Raw genomic sequence first — 13,741 nt, 5'->3', positions numbered from 1 at the left:
GCTCTGGGCTGATGGCTCGGAGCCTGGAGCCTGTTTCGGATTCTGTGTCTCCCTCTCTCTCTGACCCTCCCCCGTTCATGCTCTGTCTCTCTCTGTCCCACAAATAAATAAAAAACGTTGAAAAAAAATTAAAAAAAAAAAAAAAGAAGTGCTGGTCCCTAGAACAAGTGTCAACAGACTAGAGCCCACGGGCCAGATTCAACCCAGTGTCTGGTTTTGTACCGCCTGCCAGCTGAAAAACGGTTTTTATATTTTCAAGTGGTTGAAAAGAATCAAAAAAGAGAACGCCATTTTATGAGGTGAACACTATAAGGAATTAACAATTTAGTGTTCCCAAGTAAAGTTTTCTTGGAACTCAGCCACACGCATTCATTTATGTGTTGTTTGAGCTGCTTTTGCACTACAGTGGCCTGAGTGGTCGCCACAGGGGTGTCTGACCACAGAGCCTAAAGTGTTTACTATCTGGCCCTTCACAGGAAAGGCTTGCTCACCTCTCCTCTGCAGGAACAAGATGATCCTTATTAAATCAGGCTCACTCCTGGGAACTGTGGAGTGGGGGGTCAGCTTCCCATGTCTCCTGGGGTGTGTGGAAGCCTGGGGGATACCTGAACAAGTCCAAGTTCTGTTGGGACAGGACAAAACAGAGTTGGATGCTGAGAAGATCACCACCAGTGCCCACAACAGCTAACAGGAAACACAGGCTAACATTTCACTTCTGTGTGGAACCAAACTGATGGTCTCTGAAGCACAGCTCTCTACTCACTAAACAAATGGCATTTCTTACTACAGCGTTACAAACTTTCCATAGGAAGACATAGCCCTTGGACTCCACTTTATGTTCATGATGTCACTCAACATCCATGCTTTCTCAGTCCTGGCACAAACATTTTCTGTTCATCCATCTTCCTTCATCGTTACTTCTGGTATGCAGAAAGCACAAAATTGCAAACCAATGCCTTGTGTCAAAATTGTCATCCCCGCTTTGTCCCTCTTTCTCCTCACCTGCCCCCACCTGCCTCCAGTTTTTTTGCCAATCACTTAGATTTCTTACTCTAAAACATCTCTGCCTAATTAGCTTTGGTCAATGGCATTTATTTTTTTTCAAGTTTCATTTAAATTCCAGTCACTTAACGTATAGTATAATATTAGGTTCAGATGTAGAATTGGGTGATTCGTCACTTACATACAACACCCAGTGCTCATCTCAACAAGTGCTCTCCGTAATACCATCACCCATTTGACCCAACCCCCTGCCTACCTCCCGTCCATCAACCCTCAGTTTGTTCTCTATAGTTAAAAGTTTGTTTTATGGTTTGTCTCTCTTCCCCACACCCCCCCATGTTCATTTATTTTGTTTCTTAAATTCCACATATAAGTGAAATCACATGTTATTTGTCTTTATCCAACTGACTTATTTCACTTAGCATTATACTCTCTAGCTCTGCCCTCATTGTTGCAATTGGCAAGATTTCATTCTTTTTGATGGCTGACTAGTATTCCATTGCATATATACACCACATCTTCTTTATCCATTCAGCAGTCTTTGGACATTTGGGCTCTTTCCATAATTTGGCTATTGTTGATAGTGCTGCTATAAACATCAGGGTACCTCTATCCCTTCAAATCAGTATTTTTGGACCCTTTGGGTAAATACCTAGTATTTATCCCTGCTGGATAGTAAGGTAATTCTATTTTTAACTTTTTGAGGAAACTTCATACTGTTTTCCAGAGTTGCTACACCAGTTTGCATTCCCACCAACAGTAGAAAAGGGTTCCCCTTTCTCTGATCACACAGTTTTAAAAAGTAATACCCACGTTAAAAAGTTTTAACATTAAAAATGATTGATCTTTTAATCTGTAGAAGTTTCATTACTACCCATTCGTAGATACTCCCCTCAGAATAGGACACGAATTCTAGAATATGTAATGGAGCAGATTTGATTGATATTACAGGAGCAAATTATTAAAACATCTTTTCATGTGGCTAGAGTATCAGGGTTATGAATACCTAGGATGGACTAGAATACCTAGGATGGACTAGAATTTAAAAAAACTAGAAGTTTTTTTAAAAGGGATCTCTTATCTAGAGAATTTGAGGAAAATTTGAGTCTAAAACATCTCACTTTTGAGGGGGCACCTGGGTGGTTCAGTAAGCTTAGCACCTGACTCTTGATTTCAGCTCAGGTCATGATCCCAGGGTCATGGGATCAAGCCCTGTATCAGGCTTCATGCTGAGTGTAGAGTCTGCTTAAAATTCTCTCTCTCTCTCTGCCCCTCTCCCCCAATCACATGAGCTCTTTCTTAAGTAGATAGATAGATAGATAAATAGATAAATAAATAAATAAATAAATAAATAAATAAAATATCTTACCTTTGTAAAAAACTATTTCTTCCAGAGGGTTTATCAAAGTGGAATTTCACTGCAAGTCAAATAGAGGAGTGTTCCTGTGAGTGGTCAGTGAGTTTTTTTTTTTTTAATTTTTTTGAGACAGAGAGAGACAGAGCATGAACGAGGGAGGGTCAGAGAAAGGGAGACACAGAATCTGAAACAGGCTCCAGGCTCTGAGCTGTCAGCACAGAGCCTGACCCGGGGCTCAAACTCACGGACCGCGAGATCATGACCTGAGCTGAAGTCGGCCGCCCAACCGACTGAGCCACCCAGGCACCCTGGTCAGTGAGTTTTAAATGAGAGGCTTTGGCCCTGCCTTTGTAAATGTTATAAGTCAAACTTCTTTCCATTGCTTGCCAATGAATAAAGTTTGTGGATTTAAAGAAAAGTAAACCAAAAAAGGGGAGGGGGGGTGGGTTAACAACAACAAAAAAAAGGGATGTCAGGTGAGAATATTTCAACTCAGCTAGCTTGGGAAGAGCTGTTGTGGTATTGATGCTGCGGGAAGCCCAGAAAAAGCCCACTGTCGCTCTGATTGCTAATTGGTTTTGAATGGAACAAATTGTGGACTTTAAAATTTATGTTGTCCCCCACCACGCTATTCTCTTCTTAGAAACAAAAGAGAAAATGCCTTTATTGAAAGTATTTATAGGTTTTGGCAGAGATGGAGTTTTTTTGTTTTGTTTTGTTTTGTTTTTTTAAATGCACACAGCCCTCTTGAAAGAGCTCACCACATCACCCTCTGCCCACCAGGGTGGAAGGACCAGCAGCCTCTTCCATCAGAAATGCTGCTGTGGATCACGGGAGGGAGGGAGGCCTCCTAGTCCAAAAAATGGGCTGTAGGGACCCAATGGGGTTGAGTTTCAGGACACCGAGAGCGGAGAGGAAAACCTTCGGGAGCATGCTCAACTTATCTTCCAGCTTCTCAGGGAGTGTAAGATTTAATCTTCAGGTGGGTAATATGGTAGTAAAAGGCATGGTGAATAAGTCGTTCGCAAAATACATTCTAGTCAGGTAGAGGACAGACCCAGGGCTACATCTGCCCACTGCAAGGTCCTCTGAGGCCAGGCAGGGAAGATCATCCCCAGCAGTGGCCCCCACTATTACAGTCCACCTTTGCATCCACAGTCACCATCCATAGCCACCCAGTATTCCAAAGCCTTCAGCCTGCCCAGCACAACAGCAATGGAAGGGATCAGGTGGAGCTTTGTTCTGCCCGTTTATGTATGAACAGATTTTGTTTGGGGGAAGAAGCCAAGGCGTAGGGGGCTTGAGATACTAGGCATCATCTGAGCATAAAATGTTAATACTTTCCTTACCTCACACATCTGATTCTCCAGTTTGCACATGCTTTTTTCTGTATATCCTTTGAAGCTCTTTGAAGACAAAGAAGCCCTCTATCCTTTGCCCAGAAAAGTTCCACATGCAAAGAGGTCCTTTCAAGTGAGCTTTTAATCACACCAGAGACAAGTTTGCCCTGTAGTTTCCTGTATGTGGCTGGCATACTGCAGACCATGTTATTCTCAAATTGGAGATGCTATTTCCCAATATCTGAAGATTATGTGTCTAGATAACTTAGAATAGAAGGGATGTGCTGATAACCATATTAAAATCATAAAGATACCATTATGTTTTTCAAGGTAGAGTCAGGTTTAGTTAATCAGGATTGGTTTGCAAGATTCCATTTGTTTCTGTGTTTAAAATAGTGTCAGGTTGACAAGTCTTTTGTTCTCACGCTATCACACTGGCTTCTATTCTAATCTGTGTGATACCAGGACAATACAGATAAGCTAAATATGGTTTAATCAATTCTGACTCTTCTGATCTGACTGATATTTTTGCGTGGATTTTGATTAATCAGAAATGTATAGAATATTCATGCCTCATCCCATAGTTATGACAGGTGCAGACTTTGCTTTTCATACGTTCAGAATAATGCCACAATTCAAAGTGTCCCTTTCATCTGACATACTACTAATTGAATGATTTCTTTTATTTTTTGAAATAATGGAATAGCCTGTTGGCTTTATACCTTTGAAATAGGAAATGGGAAATGTGGTTTAGGAAAGCTTCTGTGAAGTGTTATCAAGGGTAAATAAATGTGTAATAACGTAATTCACATGCTCTCTCAACACATGAGAATTTCTGAAGATTTTATTGATGATCAGGAGAATAATGAAAAAATATCCAAAATGGACTCTATAGCAAATATCAAATGATTCAAATCAATACAGGAGGTGGATACCATTTTACCTACAAGGGGAGTGTATTTTTTAGTTCTCCATTAGGACCTTTAATTCCAAATCCCTAAAATCACTGCCACAAGAAAGGGAGAGGCATGGGGGGACAGAATGGGATCTGGTCTCAAACACACGGTAGATTTCTAGTTGTCTTATCAAAAGAAAAAGACACTTTCTGCTCCATCTGGGGACACAGAAAGCTGGGAAGAGTATCACACTCATCCTTACAAAAACAACAGCAGCAAACACAGCAACAACATACACACACAAAAGCAGGCAAATGGCAAATCCACACCTTCTCTTTACCCTATCAGAGAGGTAAGGAATGACAGCTGCTTACAAAGACAGAGGAGGTGAGGCCATTTTCTTACCTGGGACACATGCACCTGGACAATGGTAAGAAGAATTTAGCTAAAATTGTGAACAAATTGGTGAGGATTGAGTGTAGGTCAACAAAGGCGGGGTATAAGTGAGTAATGTAGAGAATACAGGATTGCCGGGGGCATTAGATTTTTACACACGTGTACACTCTTTTCTAACTAACCTACCCATGTGCTCACAAAACATAATGGTGAGGGTCATGAGAAAGCATCCTTTGGAGTATATGCTTGTAGAAGGTGAATGGCAGGGCTGTGGGAAAGTGAGGGCTCCCTTCTCCATGATCCTTCGCATACTTCCCCTATGGAACACAAGCCTTATACAGTGGGAAGAAGGGAAACAAACATGGTCACTCTAAGGCACTGTCAAAAACCTATTGTAGCTGAGGAAGAAAAAAGAAAAACGAAATCTTCTAAACTCAGGGCAGAGGCAGGAGGACTGACAAAGCAGTGAAAGCCCATAAGACACAAGGGCCCAGTGACTACCTAAGTCTGACATATTATCTGAACAATAGAGGCCCCTGTCAACATCACCAAGCTAACACATGTCAAGTAACAATGGGCTTCTGTAGGGAGTATTGCAATAGTGTGGAAAGAGACTGTCTCTGAGGTGCAGCAAAAATGGATGACCTAATGCTCAGGGTAAGGCAGCCACTGAGAAAAACCCCATAGTGAACCAGCCCCCATCCTGAACTAGAGGCATCTGGAGCATGCGATGCATTGTGGGTAACCATGGCAACAATAAACCCTAAACACAGCTCAAGTCCTTACTGGATTCATTTAAAACTGCAGAGTAAAGGACTAGCATAAGAAAACCATGCCCAGTTTCAGCATAAAATTCTCTCAGCCTCTACCGTTCTACAGAAGATGTCCAGCTCTCAACAAAAAAGTTATGAAGCAAGTGAAAAAAAAAAGGGGGGGTAAACAAAACACTGCAAAGAGACAAAGCAAACAAAAGAACCAAACCAGATATGATGCAAATGTTGGAACTTTCAGACCCGGAAGTTCATATAACTATGATTAATATATTAAGGACTCTAATAGGAAAGGAGGACAAAATGCAAGATAAGATAGGTAATTTCAGCAAAGAAATGAAAACTATAAGCAAAAGTCACATAAAAATGCTTAAGTGAAAAAAGTACAGTAGCAGAGCCTTCAGTGATGCCTTCAAAGACCTCATCAGTAGGCTTGACACAGCTGAAGGAAGAATCCGTGAACTTGAAGATATGTCAACATAAATTACAAAAACTGAAACACAGAGAGTAACACTAATGCTAAATAAACAAATACGGGTTTTTTCTCAGGGGCTGCCTTACCCTGAGCATTAGGTCATCCATTTTTGCTGCACCTCAGAGACAGCCTCTTTCCATCTCAGGGCTGTCAGAAAATAAGTGGTCTAGTGTATGTATACTTAGAATCCCAGAAAGAAAAGAGAGGAAAAGAGAAGAAATAATGGCTGCAAAATTTCCAAAGTCAACGACAAGTATCAAATATCAACTTCAAGAAATTCAGAGAAGACTAAGCAAGATAAATACTACACACACACACACACACACACACACACACCCTCTACCAGCATCATATCCAAACTGCTCAAAGCCAAAGGAGAGGGGAAGAAATGTTAAAGACAGCTAGAGAAAAAGAACACAATACAGATAGATAAACAAAGATGAGAATTATAATACACTTCTTGTCAGCAACTATACAATCCAAAGAACAATGAAATGACCAAAAGGAAAAAAAAATCTGGCAATTCAGAATTCTACCCCTGGAAAAAATATCTTCTAAAAATGAAGGAGGAATAAAGAATTTATCAGACAAAGAAAAACATAATATTTATTGCCATCATATGTAGCCTGCAAGAAATGTTTTTAAAAAGGTCTTCCAGTAGAAGGGATATGATATCAGACAAAAACTTAGTTCTATATAAAATTAAGAAATGTGGTATGATATAAATTCACAATTTCACTTTTAGCTTCTCTAAAAGATAACAGAGAATCTAAAGCAAAAAATCATTATTTGATTCTTGAAATGGATGCAAAATTTTCTTGGCAGAATCCAACATCCATTCATGATTAAAACCTCCCAGGAAACTAGGAATAGAGAGGAACTCTCTTAAGATAAAAGACATATGCTGGGAGCCTACAGCTAACATCATATATGGAGACTCACTGCCTTGCTCCTAAGATGGGGAAAAGACAGGAATTTCTTCTCTTACCATTCTTCTTCAACATTGTACTAGAAGTCCTAGTCAGGGCAATAAGGCAATAAAAACAAATAAAATCCATACAGATTGAAAAAGAAGACATAAAATTCTCTGTCACAGATGACATGATTGCCTGTTATGAAATTCCAAACAATCTACAAAAAGGCCTTAGAACTAATAGGTCAGTTCAGCAAGGCCATGAGGTACATGGTCAATATGCAAAAATCATTTGTATTTTTATATACAAGCAATAAAAAATCGGAATGTGAAATTAAAAAGAAACAATATCATTTACAATAGCACCAAGTGCAGGATCCATACCTTTAAAAAAACTACTGATGAGAGAAATCAAAGAAACCTAAAGAAATGGAGAGATACCCTGTGTTCATGGATTGACCCAATATGTTAATATGTTTATAATACTTACATGAAAGAAGAAAGGAACTAGAATAGCCTAAACAATTTTGAAAAAGAAGAACAAGGTTGCAGGACTTACATTAGGTGATTTCAAGAATTACTATAAAGCTACAGTAATCAAGAAAGTGAGTTACTGGCAAAAGGATGGACACACACACCAGTGGAACAGAACAAATATTCTAGAAGTAGACTGACACATGGATGAGAACCGATTTTTGACAAAGAAGGACAATTCAAGAGGAAATGACAGTCTTTTCAAAAAATGGTGCTGGATATCCCTATGCAAAAAAATTTTGCCTTGACCCATACCTCTTACCTATTACAAAGCTTAACTCAAAGTGGACCACTGACCTACAGATACAGTGTAAATCTACAGAATTCCTAGAAGTCAAGGAAGTCAAATCTATGTCAAATTATACCTGATGAGTAATGGTCAGATTATGCAAAATTTTAAGTTCCTCTCCTATTGCAGGATTCTTAATATCCCTGAGCCTTGTCTGAGTACCTGCTCACACAGCACAAAGTCCACGTGCAGAACTTGGCACACACTGGCCCCAGCAAATGAGGGTCCCCACGAGCGTGTGTTGAACAGATTCCTTTCTGTTGCCCATCTTCTTCTCCATGTCTGTGTCACCCCACTTGGCTATCACATTCTCATTTTATGCACTACAAGAAAGGTAAATCAAAACAGACCTAAAAATGTGGCTCTTCTCAGTTGCCTCTTGTTTCTGTCCAATCTTCCTTCTTTGGGGACCACTTTGTGTCAGTCCCTGGCTGATCAGTGTTCACACCATGTCCTGATTTCGTATAACCTGCAATTTTTATGAACACAGAGAAAGATTCACTCCCTCTTCCAAATTAATGATGAAACTGTTAAATAAGGCCATCCCCGGCAGCCATCTCTGCACCTTCCTACCACCAGATACTTTACAATTTATCAATAACCTTTCTTTGTGATCTTGTAGCTAATTTTGCAAATAAAATTTCCTGAGACATATCAAATCTTTACTAACATAAGATATATTACATCTCTTGCATTTCCCCACCATCTATTCATAACTCTGTCAAAAAAAAAAAGCTATTGTGCTGGCATGATTTGTTTCTTTGAAGCCTAAGCCACTTATTGTTCCTGATATCATCACTTTCCTGCTACTTAACCACACGCGTGTGTGCGCGCACACACATACACACACACACACACACACAGACACACACACAGACACACACACACACACACACACTTATTACAGCTGGAACTGATGTTTACAGGGCGGTAATTGCCAGGGTCTTTCTTTCCTTCCTTTTCACTTTAAAGAACAGGCTATGTTTCATATTCACAACGGTCCATTCATCTTGTAATTTTCCTGATTCTACACCAAGTGCTGAGCCCGATTTTCTATGATTGCTATGTGAATCTTACCAGGAGGCCCATCTTCTGGATCTTGAGCTACATCCTGAGTAATATAGGCCAATGTCAGGAAGGTCCCTTCCCCCTCCCAATGTGAAGAAAAAGCACTTTTCAGGCTTCAAGAGGAAGGCACAGGAGTACTGCGTTCTGCCATTGGTGGAAATATTTTTGTTTCAAGGAGTTCCTATGGAGATAAGGGGTTTTAGGAAATGGTACAGATTACAGAAGTCAGTTAAGAATAGAAGTTCTACCTCGTTTACATGTGGCCTAAAATAAATTTGAGACATTTGGCCATCTTAATCCCCTAAATATTTGAAGACTTCTGGAATCTTGTCTTTGTAAGAAAAGAAACTGACGTTTATTGAAAGTCTATCCTGGGGCACTCTTTTAGCTCTCATTTAGTCCACATAGCAACCCTTCATATATATTTTATTATCCCCTTCCTATATATGACGTAGAAGCTGTGGTTATATGGTTATGCCTTGGGCCATAGGGCAAAAGGTGGATCTGGGACACACATGCAGTCTGAGTAACTTCAGAGGCCTGTCATTCTACACAATCCATACTGTTCTTTATTTTGCAGGAAATCATTCTATGACTGTAGATAAGTCTCTTTAACTACTCCGACCCCAGTTTCCTCGCCTGTGAAAAGGAGAGGTTGGACCAGCTCAGTGCTAGGATCTCTGCCTGTTCTAACACTCTGAAAGTCTTGAATCTGACCTCAGGGCAAGAGAAGACTTCATTGTATTTCCTATAGGGAAGTACTAATTTAAAAAAAAATAGAAAAAAAAAATAGAGAGAGAGAGAGAGAGAGCGCGCGCGCAGTAAGAGGTGGACAGTTTTGGCCTCAGTAAATGGGCATGAGTCTAATGGAGATTGAGAGAGCTCAGCAGCTAGAGGCGATTTTGCAGTTTGGGGATGTATGAGGAACTGAAGCTCCCATTTAAAGTTGCTTCAGACATCTGAAGGGAAAAAAAGGGAAACGCTAAGATTTAAATGTATATGACTTCTGAACTCCCGACTCCAACTCGAGTTGCATTCTTTCACCGGGTAATCCAAGAAGCTTCTAGAGTCAGTGTACTACTGAGTGAGGTCCAACCTTCTGAAGAGCATAATTCCATTTAGTGGTACTTCCAGAAATTTTTATTACTTAAAGAATTCAAATTACTAGTATGCCCTTCTCTTAATGTCTTACATCCCTCTCCCCCACCTTTATACATAGGATAAAAGATGTCTCTTCACATAATTTAGTACTTTCGATAGACAGAAAAGTGACCTGAAGCTCCGAGAGGAGAAGTGCCCTTACTTATATGATTGATGACATTCTCAATGTTCTCCCTCCTCCCTCCTCTTTTTTTTTCTTCTTTTCTTTTTCTTCTGAGCAGAGTTTTGCTTCCAGGAATTACTATGTCCCAATTTGTAGCTTCTCTAATCAGTATCATACTTTAAAGAATTCAATGGGCACAATTTTAAAATGCTCTATATTTCCACCTTGTAAGGTCAGCCGAACTCTTTTGAAACCTTGACACAGGGGCAACTGGGTGGTTCGGTGACTTACATGTCTAACTTTGGCTCAGGATATGATCTCATGGTTTGGGGTTCAAGCTCTGAATTGGGCTCTGTGCTGGCAGCTCAGAGTCCAGAGCATTGCTTCAGATTCTGTGTCTCCCTCTCTCTCTGTCCCCCCCCCCACTTGTGCTCTGTCTCTGTCTCAAAAATAAATAAAAACATTAAAACAAATTTTTTAAACCCTTAGATGGACAGACCAAGTACTTTAAATAAGTGCTCCTTTCTTGACAGCTTGGATACAATGAAATCTTCTGTGCATTTTTGGATGCTAGGTGACAAATGAAGAAATGTGGGTTAGCTGGTAAAAACTGAAGGCCAAAGGACCCCTTCAATCATATTATAAAACTGTATGTATTTAAAAAATTGGGATTCAAGTTCTTTTCTGACTTGATTGAACCAGAAACTCTCAGCAAGAGCTTGATTTCCAGCCCATTATCCAGACCAAAGAGGTCTGGATGAGCTTCTGTTAAGTATGAGATTCTTAAGCCCTCTGAATTCTACTCATCACCAGTCAAGGCGTGTTGCAGATGCAAGCAGAGGAGCTTTTGTGCCCTTTAATTTCTACTGTCTGGGCCATCAGCAGTGCATTCCAATATGCGGCGCCAGCCAGAGCCCCTTCCCAGAGTGGCTACTTTGCTACTCCCTTTGGTTACTCCTCTAGGCTGGAACAGACAGAGACGGCAAATCCAGCATAAGAAATGCCGCTGCGTTCATACTGCATAAAGCCTCTCACGAAATGCAGAGCTACAGAGCACAGTCAAGTGCTTCTGGCTCCTGCGGTGGTCGACATCGTGCAGCAAACACATATGGGGGGACCCCCTCACCTCTGTTTCTTGCCAGGCTCTGGGATGACAGACGTGAGGGCTCCCGTCCAGGGAAGGTCTGCGGAGAGCCCTGTCACAGCCTGTGCTCTGCTCAGGCAAACGTGTCCATGAGAGGGCTCCTCGCGTGCTACCTCAGCTTGGGCAGCTCCCAGGGCTTGTTTTGCATGCAGGTGCGGGCACCGAGGATGCCTGTGCTGGCAAAAAAGAAAGTGGAGTTCTAAGTCCTTCCCCACCAATTCCTGAACCCAGATGGTCATGAAAACTGAGACCTATGCTCTTTACCTCCTGAGCCTCAAACTGCACGGAGTTTCTAGCCCAGGCCTAAAGGTGATTTGTTCTTTATGAATATAGCCAAGGTGTCAGCGTTCAATATAAACATATCTTAAAGTGTAGACACGACCCCCTTTTTTTTTTTAATGTTTTTATTACTTATTTTTGAGAAAGAGAGAGTGCGAGCGGGAGAGGGGCAGAGAGACGGGCAGAATCTCAACCGGGCTCAGCGCTGTTAGTGTAGAGCTGGTCGCAGGGCTTGAACTCATGAACCCTGAGATCATGACCTGAGCGGAAGTCAAGAGTCAGACACTTAACTGACTGAGCCACCCAGGTGCCCTGATACGATGCGTTTTTTATGAAAAGGTTTGGGAAGCTGCAACCGTGTAGACTGTGCAGATAGTTTTAATAAGCGTGTGTGTGTGTGTGTGTGTGTGTGTGTGTGTGTGTAGCATACATTATGCATGCTCTTTTAGAAAAATTATAAAATTGAGAGATACCAACAGAAACAAGAATGAATGTAAGTGACCCCAAATTCAGAGTCCATCACTGTTAATCTTCTAGACTCTTGTGGTTGTCCATATATGTGCCTCTAAATTAAAAATGTCGACATCCTGTAATAGAAATGGGCCATATTTTACATACTGATTTTATTCCACTCAGTAATATTATAACTCTCATTGCATGTCTCTGTCATAATATATATATTTACATTTTTATTCTAAATGACTATGAATAGTATAATTTATTTCATCAATTTCCTATTATCAGACTGCATGTTTTAATTTCTCATTCACAAACGAGACCTGAAAGTCTCAGGCTTTTTGCTAGCCAATGAACACAAATGTAATCCCAGTAACATAAATTTCCCCAATTTAATAATGCTAAGGCCCCAATTCCCATCATTTTCAGAATCTTTCTCCTTAAATGTTTCCAGGAGCCCCCAGGGGTATGTACCTGTGTCAGTGGATCATTCCTGCCATCGCCTGCTTCCACGGCCAGCCAGGCCAGGGTGACAGACACATCCCGTGTAGGACAGTCCCATGGGGGGGCACTTTAGGCTGGAGTTTTGTTTCTCTTGTTGTACCGACTCATCACGGTGTTCTGAAAATCCGCTATTCCCAATGTTGGCACAACCAAACTACCATTACTGTACTTCAAAATGGATGATCTTTATTGCTGGCACTACCCCTGTGAAGTGAGAAGGAAAACACACCTTTGCCATGCTCAGGTAGGGTCCCGTAGCAAGGCTACTCCAAGCCCAGTGTGTCCGGTGTGAAGCGACACGCTCTATCATTCTTACATAACTTCTTTCTCTGAGCGCGAACCTCGTCTCCCTGGTAGAGGTAGGGACCAGCTATTCTAGTTTGCTGAGACTTTCCTGATTTCAGCATTGGGGGCCCAAGCCCCAGGAAACTCCTCAGTCCCAGGCAAACCAAAAAGATCAGTCGCTAGCAGAGGGATTGGCTCAAGGGCTGGCATCAGCTAACATGCTGTGTTTCAAACCACTGGTTACTTCTAATGATGAGGTCCTGCCTGACTTGCCTCCTCCTATATGATAAAATTCATCTTAGCACTCCCCCCATCCGGTTTCCACTGAGGCCGCATTCACCAAACCGTCCTGTATATGTCTCAACCTCAAAAACAAAACAAAACAAAAAATAACCATAACGTTTCAGTTATTTTGTCCTCAAGAGGCCCTTCAACTCCTGACTTAGCCTGTGCTCAGCTTCTTAAACCAGTGAATGCAAATGCATATGGGAGAAGAGATGTTGCCTGAGCCCACTCAGCAGGAACTAGAGTCCTGCAGCTTTCACCTAAACAACACTCTTATGAACATCTTGTACTTAGAGCTCTAAGTAGGAGTCTGACTGGTTCCTTAGGCTAAATCCCCCGAAATGTAATTGGCTTTTGGTTTTTGATAGGAGTTGCCAGAGTGCCCCTCAGAAAGTCCATGCCAGTGTAGTGCTTTGAGTTTATATTTTTAGCCATGAAAATGTATGTCGAGAATGAAAAGAAGTTCTGACCTGTTTATAGGAAA

General features: G+C 41.2%; 1 long non-coding RNA gene across 1 annotated transcript; it reads right to left on the bottom strand.

The window, feature by feature from the left end:
- Nucleotides 1-292: 292 nt before the first annotated feature.
- On the bottom strand, nucleotides 293-9,772 carry LOC113603451 (uncharacterized). Its single transcript, XR_003425045.2, has 4 exons — nucleotides 9,050-9,772; nucleotides 8,323-8,441; nucleotides 2,372-2,420; nucleotides 293-622 (listed from the first exon to the last, which is right to left on the bottom strand). It is a non-coding gene; the product is annotated as an uncharacterized LOC113603451 (long non-coding RNA).
- Nucleotides 9,773-13,741: the final 3,969 nt, after the last annotated feature.

Source organism: Acinonyx jubatus, chromosome A1 (assembly GCF_027475565.1).
Source record: "Acinonyx jubatus isolate Ajub_Pintada_27869175 chromosome A1, VMU_Ajub_asm_v1.0, whole genome shotgun sequence".
Taxonomy (NCBI): Eukaryota; Metazoa; Chordata; class Mammalia; order Carnivora; family Felidae; genus Acinonyx; species Acinonyx jubatus.
The sequence above is the reverse complement of the archived record's forward strand: the minus strand, read 5'-3'. Positions and strand labels throughout refer to the sequence as shown.